This window comes from Mus musculus, chromosome 3 (genome assembly GCF_000001635.26).
Source record: "Mus musculus strain C57BL/6J chromosome 3, GRCm38.p6 C57BL/6J".
In the NCBI taxonomy this organism is placed as follows: domain Eukaryota; kingdom Metazoa; phylum Chordata; class Mammalia; order Rodentia; family Muridae; genus Mus; species Mus musculus.
Genome location: NC_000069.6, coordinates 5,699,815 through 5,714,858, shown reverse-complemented (window position 1 = coordinate 5,714,858; position 15,044 = coordinate 5,699,815).

The window sequence follows — 15,044 nt, the reverse complement described above, 5'->3', positions numbered from 1 at the left end:
CATAGAACTCTTGTTCTGAAGTAAAATCTGCTATCACTAACACATATGGAACCCAGAATGGCCCTGGAAACAGACCAGACATTGGTATGTGGTTCTCAAAGAATTCCTCCCTTCTATGGACTCTAACTTTCATCACACTAAGGTGGAGCCTCTCACTGTTCCTGGAACTGGAACTACTGGTTGATCTTTGGCCCATCTTTCTCTGCTTCCTAAGGACAATTGCATTGCCTGCCTGGCTTTTTACACAGATTGTAAAGATCCAAACACCAGTCATCACATTTGCATGACATGTGATTTATGTACAGAGCCAAGTTCCCAGCCCAGGAACTTTAATGTTTATATGCAAGTTATTTCTTTAAATCTCATACCAAGATCCAAAGATTTTTCTTGACAAAATTGTCCTCATAGTTATCTCTTGTTTTAATTAAAAACATATTTTTCATAAAATATATCCTGATCACAATTTTACCTCCCTCATCTCTCCCCCAGATCTTCTCCCATTCTACTTGATACTCTGCTTGCTCTCTCCTTAGAAGTTCAAGAAGAGGGGACTTTCCGGATAGCATTTGAAATGTAAATGAAGAAAATATCTAATTAAAAAAAAAAGAAGTTCAATGAGGCAAAAATAAATAAATAAAGCAAAAGAAACACACACAGAGAAACACACAGACACACATGCACACCATAAATCAGAAAATCCAAAATTGAAACCAAGTTATCTTTAGCCCCCAAAATAAAGTTATAGGGAAAATGATAAAAACAAGATTCTTCACTGTAAAACATTCAGATTATAAATTCTCAAAGAACTTATATTCTCTGATTTTCATTTTAATAATAAATATATTAAATTATATATTTAGCAAAAACTGAAATGTAAAAAATATGATCATATTTTTCTTTCTTTCTTTCTTTCTTTCTTTCTTTCTTTCTCTCTCTCTCTCTCTCTCTCTCTCTCTCTCTCTCTCTCTCTCTTTCTTTCTTTCTTTCTTTCTCCTTGTCCTCGTCCTCATCCTCGTCCTCCTCGTCCTCGTCCTCCTCCTCCTCCTCCTTCTTTTTGACAAGGGTTCATGACTAGTGTATCTCAGGCTAGCCGCAAACTCACTATGTAGCCAAGGAAGACCTTAAACTCCTGATTCATTTGTCTGCAAATCTTACTCCCTCTGTCTTAAAATACTAAGATAACAGGAATGGCTTGCTACATTCAGAAAGACTCCTTGTATGAGCAAATCCAATTATTACAGACCATATGGCAGAGGAATTAGGAGCTTAGACTCTGGAGACACTTAATGAGGTTCAAATCCAAGTTGTGTTACTTACTGTCTGCAAAAGGTTTAGTCACATCACACAGACTTTCTCTGTCTCCATGTCCTAATTTGCATGGAGAAGTTTGGAAAGGGTTGACTTTGATCTGGGGATTAATTTTATTTTTTATGCTGAAAATGAAACCTAAAACCTAGGAACTTGTACATGGAAGAGAAATGATCTAGGATTGAGCTGCATCCCCAGTCCTTCTTATTAAAAATATATATTGACAGTGATAATAGTTCACACTTCACAAATTAACTATATGAGCTATTACATCTAAGGCTCTGCATGTGTAGGCAATTACCTTTACACTTTTATAGTCAAAATACATTATCAAAAAACTTTCTCTTTTTGTCACTTTGGTATTTCTCTCCATTTGAAGATATTTTTAATGATAGAATTGCAAGCATGTGCTAAAGGAGCATAAGAATAGGTCAGAATAATACTGGTTTACTAACATTAACACAAAAGCAAGGTAAGACAGCCAATTTGGGGATTCCAGAAACAGTTATTCCTAAGACACACTGGACACACTGCATAAATCTCATTGGAAGAAACATTAAAGGGGAAGACCAATCATAAGTCCCTTCCAAGGACAATTATCAGATTTTGTCACCTGTAGGGCAGTGGGCATGTTCTGTCCAATGGGAATATAGTAATTATAAACTTTGAAATTGATTTCTAACTACAACTAGTGACATGCAGTTTGTCACATGGCATACCATGGTGGCATACTGAGTTCAAAATTATTGAGAAAAACTGTGTAAATAGCACTGTATCAAAGTGCAAGTGGTAATTATGCAAAGAAAATATGAGAAATAAGAAACTAAAATTCTAACAATATAAATGTCATTCAAAATATATTCTAAAAGAAAAACTCAATGAGGAAAGATCACCATAATAAAGGTTATCAGATTCCTGTAGTCACCACTACAATAGAAATTCAATTTCACTTCATTAGTCCTTTACATGCTTTTTCTTTTACTACTATGTGTTTAATACTATTCTTGTATTTATAACAATCACTTATTTGAAAATTATAAGTCTGTTTTCACAATAATAACAAGAAAATAACAACAAGAAATGCATAATATTTATGAACAAGGACAAGGGGGTGGGGTTGGTGTGGGTTTATAGACTATATCTAAATAGGCTTTATAATAGTTTCTCTTCATTTCAACTTGATTGGATGTAGAGACAGTCAGGTCAGAGATAAACTGCTTGTCATACCAATGATGAATTTTTTGATCAGGTTATTTGTTGTCAGTAGATACACCCTGAATATCAGTGACACATTCAGGTGACAGACACAAAAAGAAAAATCACAGAGAGAAAGTAGTTTTACTTTTCACTTCACTGCCCCAGTTCCCAGATCACAATGCTGCTGCCTCTACTTCTGCATGTCTTCACTGATACCCAGACCCAGTTTGCGGCGGGTAGGGGAGGATTCAGAATATGAATTAAAGGCAAGTGTCTCTCTAGGAGGTCTAAAAGGTCTGTCTGGGAATGCTGAGATATCCAAGACCATGAATTGACCAGGTACTAGGTTCTCAACTGCTCCAGAGTAAAAACAGTCCTCCTCGGACCACCATATGGTATCATAGAAGGTAATATAATAAAACATTCATTGTGTATGTTCATCCTTTTGTTCTGTTCCTCTCATTAATCTTGGCTAATACAGACACAAACCTTTTATCTAATGACTCTCTTTTCTCACAATCCTAAATTATTTTACTTGGTCAAAACCAAATGTCTATAAAGATCTTTGGAGGTTCTGGGAAAACCAATGAAGACCTTCAGGGAATGTGTCTGTACAATGGTCTAGGAAAAACAGACAACTGCTAAGACCAGCGAGATAGTTCTGCAAATAGGTAGTTTCCAGTTTGGAACTTGAACAGCTGTGTTTCCATAGATAAGAAAGACTGACCACTTGAATGACTACAAAAGTCAATTGATGACTGGAAAGATGTAGAGACAACAGTTTTCTTCTGAGAATAGGATGAAACTGGTGTCTGCCAAAAAACTAGCCATGTCATGACAATCACAATATAGATACCTGAGATGGTCATCACAGATGGTAAACTCTGCTCCCCTAGCCATGTTCTTCAAAATCCTTTTAATGCATATAAAATAAGAAGTATAGTAAGGGCAACACATCACAGATGATTATCTTTTAGATTCTATAACTGACAGCTCCACAGAATAAGAGCCCAGTACACCAGGGAAAATCACTGGAAAGCACTGGAGCTGATCATAAACCAGAGGGAAGAACTGTAGGCAAGAGTGTGGCACTTTCCATGTAAATGGACTGGGAAAACACTCTTAGGATTGACTAGTTTAAGAAATTTCAGAAGACTTTGGGCAAGGTGGCGGTCCATCATTGTGGGTTGTTTGGCCTATGTTTTTAATAAGGTAGACAGATAGTTGCCTGTAGTGTAAAAGCCAATCAGTAAGGTAATATGGTGAGAGCTCTGGATTTTATGGTTTGTAGTTTAAAAAGCACATCCATCATTGTAGTAAAGATTCTTCCACAGCAAGGTGCTTAGAATAGGAAAGCAAAGAGGTGACATAATCACAGACATGGAATTTGGTTGTATGAAACAGAGTATATATGGCAGGTGTTATAACAACAAGCTTACAGAAGCAAAAATGTTAACACCACTTAATCACTAATATCTAGAAAAAAAATAGACCATCTAAGGATATTTAGCAACTGAAAAGAGGGAGAAATTCACACTAAATTTAAAAACCATAATGAGGGCCCTTCTGTCCAGTCCTTGCTGCTGGGATAGACTCCTGTGAAGACCATATCCCCAACCACCTAAGAGGACCTGCTACACTCAGAGCAGTTGAGAAATTAAGGACCCTCTACACTCAGAGAAGTTGAGGATCTGCTGCACTCAATGCAGTTGGACAATAGCTTGACTGTTCCACTGAAGATCCAATAGTCTGAAGGCCTCCCAGATGATCTACTGCTGCCAGGGAAACAGATCAGCAGCTTCTCTGTCCCTGTGAAGAGCCCCCAATTGGAAGGCACCACAGGTGGTCTGATACAGCCAGGGCAGCAAGCCTACCAGGAGACCTGAAGCAACCCAGGGACAAAAGAGGCAGACTTCAGAGAGGCACCCAGGCCAACAAATAACAGGGATATCAAGAGGGTGAAAGGCAAGCCCAAGACCATAAGCAACAGAAGCCAAAAGTCATGGGAATCATCAGAACCCACTTCTCCTACCACAGCAACACACCTGAAAATCAGGAATCTGTCCTAAAATGCTATCTCATAAAGATAATAGAGTCCTTTAAGGAGAATATCAATAGCTCACTGAAGGAAATACAGGAAAACACAGGCAAATAAATGAAGAAATTGAATATAGCACTCTAAGACCTAAAAGTGGAAGTAAAAACAATAAAGAAAGCACAAATGGAGGCAAAACTGAAAATAGCAAACATAGGAGAAAGGTCAGAAATTACAGATGTAAGTATCATCAACAGAAGACAAGAGATAGAAGAGAGAATTCCAGGTGTAGAACATACCTTAGAAGAGATTGACAAAACTGTCAAAGAAAACTCAAAACATAGAATCTCATAAGCCAAAGCATCCAGGAAATTCAGGACACAATGAAAAGGCCAAGTCTAAGAGGAAATGAAATAGAGAATGAGAATGAAGATTCCCAGCTCAAAGGACCTGAAAATGTCTTCAACAAAATCATAGAAGAAAACTTCCCCCAACCAAAAGGAAGAGATGATCATAAAGGTACAAGAGACATATCGAACACCAAATAAATAAGACCAGAAAAGAAAATCTTCCATCACATATTTATCAAACCATTAAATGCACAGAAGAAGGAATATAAAATGCTGCAAAGAAAAAAGGCCAAGTAACATACAAAATTACAACAGATAATGAAACCAGAAGAGGCTGGTCAGAGATCTTGCAGATTCTAAGAGAACACAAATGCCAGCCCAGGCTACTATACCCAGCAAAACTCTCAATAAACATAGATGGAGAAAACAAAACAATCCAGGGAAAAAAATTCAAGCAGTATCTACCAATCCAGCACTACAGAGGATTCTTGAAGGAAAACTCCAACACAAGGAAGGTACGTACACCAAAGACAAGATATTAAGCATCTCAAAACAAAGCCAAAAGGAGAGAACCACAAACACATAAAGCCACCTACAAAAACAAACATCAGGAACCAACAGTAATCTGTCTTTAATATCTCTCAATAATAATGGATTGAACTCACCCATAAAAAGACATAACATAAAATACCAGATAGGTAAACAAGATCCAGCATTTTGATGCATACAACAAACACACTTCAATAACAAACACAGACACTATCTCAGAGTCAAAGGATGGAAAACGGTTTTCCAAGAAAATGGTAGAATCAAAACATACAAGAAGATTGAAATAATACCATGCATTCTATCAGATAATCATGGCCCAAGACTAGTATTTAATAACAGCAAAACCTACAGAAAACACTCATACACATGGAAGCTGAACAACTCTCAACTCAATGATAACATGGTCAAGGAAAAAATAGAGAAAGAAATTAAAGACTTTCTGGAATTTAATGAAAACAATGACAGATTATACCATAACTTATGGGACTCAATGAAAGCTGTACTAAGATGGAAATTCATAGCACTAAGAACCACGGTAAAGACACTGGACAGATCTTACACTAGCAAATCAACAGCACATTTGAGAGCTCTAGAACAAAAAGAAGAAAACACACTCAAGAGGAGGAGACAGTAGCAAATAGTCAAACTCAGCACTGAAATCAACCATATACAAACAAGAAAACAATACAAAGAATCAGCAAAACCAAAAGCTGCTTCTTCTGGAGGATCAACAAGATAGATGAACCCCTAGCCAAACTAACTAAAGGGCTGAGGGGCAGTATCCAAATTAACAAAATCAGAAATGAAAAGAGAGATGTGACTACAGAAATGGAGGAAATTAAAAAAAAATCATCAAATCCTACAACAAAAGCCTATACTCAGCAGTACTGGATAATCTAGATGAAATGGACAGTTTCCTAGCCAGATACCACATATCAAATTTAAATCAAGAGCAGATAAACTATCTAAACAGGCCCATATTCTGTAAGGAAATAGAAGAAGTCATTAAAAAAAAAAAGTCAATTGTCAAATGGATTTATTGTCAAATTCATCTAAATCTTCAAAGAATGCCTGATACTAATATTCCTCAATATATTCCATGAAATAGAAACAGAAGGAACACTATCTAATTCATTCCATGAAGCCACAATAACTCTGATACCTAAACCACACGAGGACACAACAAAAAGAGAGAACTATCGACCAATCTCGCTTATGAATATCAATGCAAAAATTCTCAATGTAATTCTTTAAAATTGAATCCGAGAACACTTCAAAACCATCATTCATCACAATCAAGTAGGCTCCATCCCAGGAATGCAAGGTTGATTTAATATATAAAAATCCATTAACATAATCCACTATGTAAACAAACTCAAAGAAAAATATCACATGATCATCTCCTTAGAAGCAGAAAAAGCATTTGACATAGTAAAACACCCCTTCATGTTAAAAGTATTGCAGAGATCAGGAAACCAAGGCCCATAACTAAACATAATAAAAGCATAATAAAGGCAATTTACTGCAAACCAACAGCCAATATCACATTAAATGGAGACATACTTGAAGCAATGGACTAAAATTGGGGACAAACAGGGTGCCCACTCTCCCCATGTCTATTGAATATAGTACTCAAAATGTTAGCTAGAACAATAAGACAAAAAAAAAAAAAAAAGAGATCCAGGGGATAAAAATTGGTAAAGAGGAAATAAAGGTATCACTATTTGCAGATGATATAACAGTATACATAAGTGACCCCAAAATTCTACAAGAGAAGTTCTCCAGCTGATAAACAACTTCAGCAAAATGGCTGGATATAAAACTAACTCAAATAAATCAGCCTCCCTTTATACAAACAATAAACAGGCTGAGAAACAAATTAGGGAAACAAGCCCCTTCACAATAGCCACAACTAATATATAATATCTTGTGGGAACTCTAACCAAACAAGTGAAAGACCTGTATGACAATAAATTCAAGTCTTTCTTTTTTTTTTCCATTGTTTATTAGGTATTTAGCTCATTTACATTTCCAATGCTATACCAAAAGTCCCCCATACCCACACACCCCCACTCCCCTACCCACCCACTCCCCCTTTTTGGCCCTGGCGTTCCCCTGTTCTGGGGCATACAAAGTTTGCGTGTCCAATGGGCCTCTCTTTCCAGTGATGGCCGACTAGGCCATCTTTTGATACATATGCAGCTAGAGTCAAGAGCTCCGGGGTACTGGTTAGTTCATAATGTTGTTCCACCTATAGGGTTGCAGATCCCTTTAGCTCCTTGGGTTCTTTCTCTAGCTCCTCCATTGGGAGCCCTGTGATCCATCCATTAGCTGACTGTGAGCATCCACTTCTGTATTTGCTAGGCCCCGGTATAGTCTCACAAGAGATAGCTACATCTGGGTCCTTTCGATAAAATCTTGCTAGGGTATGCAATGGTGTCAGCGTTTGGATGCTGATTATGGGGTGGATCCCTGGATATGGCAGTCTCTACATGGTCCATCCTTTCATCTCAGCTCCAAACTTTGTCTCTGTAACTCCTTCCATGGGTGTTTTGTTCCCACTTCTAAGGAGGGGCATAGTGTCCACACTTCAGTCTTCATTCTTCTTGAGTTTCATGTGTTTAGCAAATTGTACCTTATATCTTGGGAATCCTAGGTTTGGGGCTAATATCCACTTATCAGTGAGTACATATTGTGTGAGTTCCTTTGTGAATGTGTTACCTCACTCAGCATGATGCCCTCCAGGTCCATCCATTTGGCTAGGAATTTCATAAATTCATTCTTTTTAATAGCTGAGTAGTACTCCATTGTGTAGATGTACCACATTTTCTGTATCCATTCCTCTGTTGAGGGGCATCTGGGTTCTTTCCAGCTTCTGGCTATTATAAATAAGGCTGCTATGAAGATAGTGGAGCATGTTTCCTTCTTACCAGTTGGGGCATCTTCTGGATATATGCCCAGGAGAGGTATTGCTGGATCCTCCGGTAGTACTATGTCCAATTTTCTGAGGAACCGCCAGACTGATTTCCAGAGTATTTGTACAAGCCTGCAGTCCCACCAACAATGGAGGAGTGTTCCTCTTTCTCCACATCCACGCCAGCATCTGCTGTCACCTGAATTTTTGATCTTAGACATTCTGACTGGTGTGAGGTGGAATCTCAGGGTTGTTTTGATTTGCATTTCCCTGATGATTAAGGATGTCGAACATTTTTTCAGGTGCTTCTCTGCCATTCGGTATTCCTCAGGTGAGAATTCTTTGTTCAGTTCTGAGCCCCATTTTTTAATGGGGTTGTTCGATTTTCTGAAGTCCACCTTCTTGAGTTCTTTATATATGTTGGATATTGCCGCAGACCTTCTGGGTCCCTGTGTCTGCGTGGAACGGGGTCTCTCGATGCGGGTGGGCAAAGCGTGGATGAATGACAGACAGACACACATGCAGGAGAGTTTGTGTGGAATCTGAATGTAATTTTTCAAATCGAACATCAGACTTTTTATGCAGAAGACAACAAGGTAGTTGGGTGACATACCCACAAGGTACAAATAAGGTAACCGGATGCTTAATGACTCTTACACAGAACAGAGGAAATGAAAACGCAAAGATTGGCAGGAACTGGGCAATAAAATAACTGAGACAGAGTCAGCCCTATCTAAGGTCAGCTATAGTCTTAGAAGCCAGGTGTGAGAACTTTTCACTCCTAGGGCAAAGGCTTTCACACCCAAGTCATGGTTCTAACTAGGGAGTTCCGTTCTAGCTAACCATCTCATGAATAATGTAATACTCTAAAAGCACAGCTGGATCTACTTCCTAAACCATTGTAAATTCCTGTATATAGGTGTAACTCAGCTATAATTCTAAATATCTATTCTGGTTTCTCCTACGGTCAGAAACTTCTTTCTTCCTTAGTGATGGTAAATTCCTGTGAAGGGCAGTGACCTAACTTTTACTCAAAGAGATAGTGTAATACCAGGGGCAATACTGAATTCCAAGCCCAAGGTCTTGCTAAGGACGAACTAGGACTGTTGGAACACTGGCAGATGGCTTTAGCTATGTCAGAATTCAATCTTAAAAGGCACTTATGATAGGAAAATAAATGAAAGAGAGCACGTGGATTGGATCCATACACTAGACTAACGCGGGAATGGAACGCGGGAATGAAAAATTACTGTATGGGTAGGGAGCGCTAGACTCCAGGAGGAGAGCTTCCTTGAAACTCTTTTGCCTCATGAGTGACTTTTAAGCCTCTCGGCTTGTCCAGTTGACTCGACCAGAGAGCGTAGCAGGATATTAGTCCCCTATCTGTTTTAGGATAGGTAAAGATCCTTTCCCAATCTGTTGGTGGTCTTTTTGTCTTATTGACAGTGTCTTTTGCCTTGCAGAAACTTTGGAATTTCATTAGGTCCCATTTGTCAATTCTCGATCTTACAGCACATGCCATTGCTGTTCTGTTCAGGAATTTTTCCCCTGTGTCCATATCTTCAAGGCTTTTCCCCACTTTCTCCTCTATGGCTTCCTTGTCAGCAGAGTCGCCTGACACCCGCAAGGGCCCACAGAGGATTCCCCATGGGATCCTAAGACCTCTAGTGAGTGGAACACAACTTCTGCTAGGAGTCCAGTTCGAACACCAGATATCTGGGTACCTTCCCTGCAAGAAGAGAGCTTTCCTGCAGAGAATACTCTACCCAAGAAAGAAAGAAAGAAATCAAAGAAGATCTCAGAAATGGAGAGATCTCCCATGCTCATGGATTGGCAGAGTTAACAGTAAAAATGGCCATCCTACCAAAGGTAATCTATAGATTCAATGCAATCCCCATCAACATCCCAACACATTTCTTCAAAGTCATGGAAAAAGCAATTCTCACATTCATCTGAAAAGGCAACCTCTCCCCCAGAATAGAAAAACCATTCTTAAAAATAAGAGAACACTGGAAGAATCACCATTTCTGCCTTCAAGCTTTACTACAGAGCAATAGTGATAAAAACTGCATGGTGCTGGTACAGAGACATACACATTGATCAATGGAATAGAATTGAAGAACCAGAAAGAAAACCACACACTTAAGGGCACTTGATGTTTGACAGAGAAGCCAAAAATATATAATGGAGAAAAGAAAGCCATACTGGCTGTCTGTATGTAGAAAAATTAAAATATTTGTCACATTGTACAAAGCTCATGTTTAAGTGGATAAAGGACCTCAACATAAAACCAGATACACTGAATTAAATAAAAGAGAAAGTGGTAAAGACCCTTGAACTCATTGGCACAGGGGGAAATTTCCTCAACATAACTCCAATGGTTCATTCTCTACGATCAAGAATTGATAAATGCAACCCCATGAAACTCAAAAGCTTCTGCAAGGTAAAGAACATTGTCAATAAGACATATCAGTATGTATAGATTAGGAAAAAAATATTCACTAACCCCACATCCAGTAGAGGGCTAATACACAAAATTTATAAAGAACTCAAGAAATTAATCACCAAAACAACCAAATAACCCAATCAAAAATTGGGGTATAGAATTAAACTGATAATTCACAACTGAGGAATCTTGAATGGCTGAGAAGAACCTAAAGAAATGTTCAAAGTCCTTAATGATCAGAGAAATGCAAATCAGAACAACCCTGAAATTACACCTTCTATCAATCACAATGGCTAAGATCAAATTTTCAGGTGACAACACATGTTGGAGAGGATGGGAAGAAAGAAGAACACTCCTCCATTGCTGGTGGGTTTGCAAACTGGTACGGCCAGTCTAAAAATCAAAATGGACTTCCTAGAAAAATTAGAAATAGATTTACTTAAAGACCCAGCTATACCAATCTTGGGAATATAGCCCAAAAGATGCCCCACAATGCCACAGGGTTTCACTATGTTCATAGTGGCCTCATTTGTGATAGCCAGAAGCGAGAAACAACTCAGATGTCCCATGAAGATACAGAAAAATGTGTATTTTAATGTTTATTTACACAATGGAATCCTATTTAGTTATTAAGAAAGAGGACATCCTGAGTTTTTCAGGCAAATTGATGAAACTAGAAAGTATTCAGAGTGAGGTAACTCAGACCCAAAAGGACATGCATGGTTTGTACTCACTAATAAGTGGATAGTAGCTCCTCCCAAAAAGTGCAGAATACCCAAGATACAGACCACAGGACTCAAAATGCTCAACAAGATAAAGGGCCCAATTGAGGATGCCTCCATCCCACTTGGAAGGAAGAAAACAACCACAATGGGGGAGGGAGGCAGATGGGAAGGAAGGGGGATAGGGGTCAAAGAGGGGAACATGATTGGGTATTGGTTCTGGAAAAAGGACTGAAATCCCTGAGGGCCAGCAGAGAGAATGGAAACAGGTAACCTTGAGAGGTAGGAGGTTGGGGGAGCCTCCAGAACGTATCAGAGACCTAAGAGTTCAGAAACTCTCAGGACTCAAAGAGGGGGACCTTAGATGAAATTCCCTACATTGGGGGTGAGGAAATTTATAGAGCCTAACTTCAGCAGAAAGACAAGACATCAAGTGAGGGATGGGTTGCTATCTCACAGCCAAAACTCTGACCCATAATTGTTTCTGTCTGAAAGAACTTCAGGGACTGAAATGGAGAGGACCCTGAGGAAAAGAAGGTCCAGCAATCAGCCCAAAGTGGGATCTAGCTCAATGGGAGACTCAAGACCTGACACTATTATGGAGGCTAGGAAGCACTCACAAAAAGGGACCCATCATGACTGCCCTCTGAAAGACCCAACAAGCAGCTGAAAGAATCAGATACTGATATTTGCACCCAACTAATGGACAGAAGCATCTGCCCCTTGTTGTTGAATTAGGGAAGGCTGAAAGAAGCTGAGGAGAAGGGTTATACAGTAGGAGGACCGGCAGTCTCAATTAACCTGTTCCCTGATATCTATCAGCTACTTGAACACCAACCAGGCCTTTCATGCACCAGCTGATATGAGGTTCCCAACTCATACAGTAGAGGACTGCCAGGTCTGTGTTCATTCAAAAATGATGCACCTAACCCTCAAGTGACTGCAGGCCCCAAGGAGTTTTGAGGCTAGGTGGGGTGGGTGTGGGTGGGGGCATCCATGTGGAGACAGGTATTTAGGGAGGAGTTATGAGATGTGGAAAGTCGGAGGGTGGATGGTGGTAATAAAATAAGGAGTGTAAAAAGTAATTAATTAATGAAAATATTTTAAAAATAATTGAAACTTATAACCTGACTGTTCTGAAAAAATATAATGAAGGATTTTCTGAAAATGTGAATATAAATAATAAAACAATTAAAATTTTAGATACAAGGCATAATCTTCATTAAGCAATAAGCATGCATAAAATGTTTCAATTGTGAAAACTTTTCTTCTGTTTAGAGAAAAATTTAAAAGTATGAAAATTATCTGCAAAAATGTATAGACTTTGGAGGAGAACCTGGGGAGCCGATGAATTTAAATGAGAAATCTCGAAGGATAAAATAAAAAAGAAAGAAAGCAAGCAAAGGGAAAACCCTATCATAGTCTTTAAAGAATGCATCTGTGAGATGAACAGTGCTTCAATTCCTAGATTGATTCATTCAATCCCTAAATTTAGGGTTCACTTGGTCGGGCATGAAGCACCTTTTTGGCATATAGAAGCAATCTTTCTAAATTCTAGAGCTAAAGCAAAATTATACACACTACTCAGAAGACACACAGGTAATGTATGTTTGCCTATTGCATAACTTTACCTTAGAACTTCAGAAACAAAGATAGGAGACACCGGAGACCAGCCTAGGCTACACAGTGAGTCCCACACCAGCTTTCACTCTTTTCACTCTTTCACACCTGACTCAAAAAACCAAAATAAACAAAAGTTATAAAAGATGTACACATTTGAAACTTAGTGGATCCAGGTTATTATAGTTCATTTTTAAGGCTACCAGTCAATATGGCACAAAGGTAGAGATTTCCAAGAGAAAGACAGAAACTAAAACTTAAGGTGTTTATTATCCCCTGAGATAAAAGCAACGTGTTTGAGAATATGTAAGAAATTACAGTTTACTAGCTCTATTGGCTAGTTTTGTGTCAACTTGACACAGCTGGAGTTATCACAGAGAAAGGAGCTTCAGTTGAGGAAATGCCTCCATGAGATACAACTGTCAGGCATTTTCTCAATTAGTGATCAAGGGGGAAAGGCCCCTTGTGGGTGGGACCATCTCTGGCCTGGTAGTAAGAACATCCCTCCATGGCCTCTGTATCAGCTTCCGCTCCCTGACCTGCTTGAGTTCCAGTCCTGACTTCTTTCAGTGATGAACAGCAATGTGAAAATGTAAGCTGAATAAACCCTTTCCTCCCCAACTTGCTTCTTGGTCATGATGTTTCATCCAGGAATAGAAACCCTGACTAAGACAGTAGCTAAGCTAATGGCTAAAAGCAAAATGTAGTGGAAAGAACCTCCATAAAATGTCAAAATGAACCAAATTAAAGACACTGGTAGGAAGAATAATGAAGCATAAAGAATATAAGAAAGAACTTAGACATTTATATTGTATGAATTGCATGGTTGTGCTTATGTATATTTTACATCAAATATTAATTGTAAACAAATATGGATAGAGTAAAATGTGTCATATGAATAATAATCAGACTCTTTCTTCAGTATCTGTTCTATTAAATGCATCAATATATTAATCTGGCAAAGACAGACTGTTCAAGACAGTGAGGAAAGTTACAGTCATACATTTTGATAGAATTACCTCATTGGTACATAGGAGGAAAAAGTGAACTAAGATGGGAAATAGTTTCATGTGTTGATTTGTAAGTTCCACATTTTAGTCCTTCAATTCTTGCAGTGCTACATTTGGGGTACTATTTTTGTTCAGTTACAATTAAGAAAAGGATGTGCATTGGACACAGGCCCTTCACAGTGTAACTCATAGCATCTATATAATGTGGCTAGAAGCCAAGAAGTCTCTAACTCTGCCCACAAACATGCTAGAAGCTGGTGAATGGAATGAGCAGACTCTCTCCAGACCTCAGCACTGTGGACATCTTACCTTTAAGCTTCCAGCCTCCTTGACAAGGAAATTAGTTTCTATTATTTCATTGTAACCCTAAAAAGCTAACACAACAAGTGTAAGTTTCTGAAAGAACAATTTAGCATCTTCCTTTTCGATACTAGCAAAAGCCATTCTGGAATTACACCTCCATATAGAAGGGACAAAGTAAAGTTTAATAGAACATTTAAAAAAAAGAAGAAGAAGAAGAACATCCATATGAAAGGATAGGGTAAACATAGTCACTGGATCGATAAGCAATGTAAGAAAAAGGAATGATCACGGCGGGGGGGGGGGGGGCTTAGGAGGTCAAGCCTACCATTCGTTCTTCTATGTGTAAATAGAATAAATTCACTTCAAAAATGATAATGGTTGTAGAAGTCAAATGGTCTTTTAAAGGAGCTATACTAGCAACAAGCACATTATTACAGAAACTAACTCACTAGCACAAGGTCTCTTTTGGGTCCACAGACTAGAGTTTTAGCTTTTTTTTATGTAGCACAAGCTAAATTCCAGATGATGGGCCATGTGGCAAAGGAGGGATTATAATCCCTTCCCCTGCCACAGACACTCTTCACCTCATT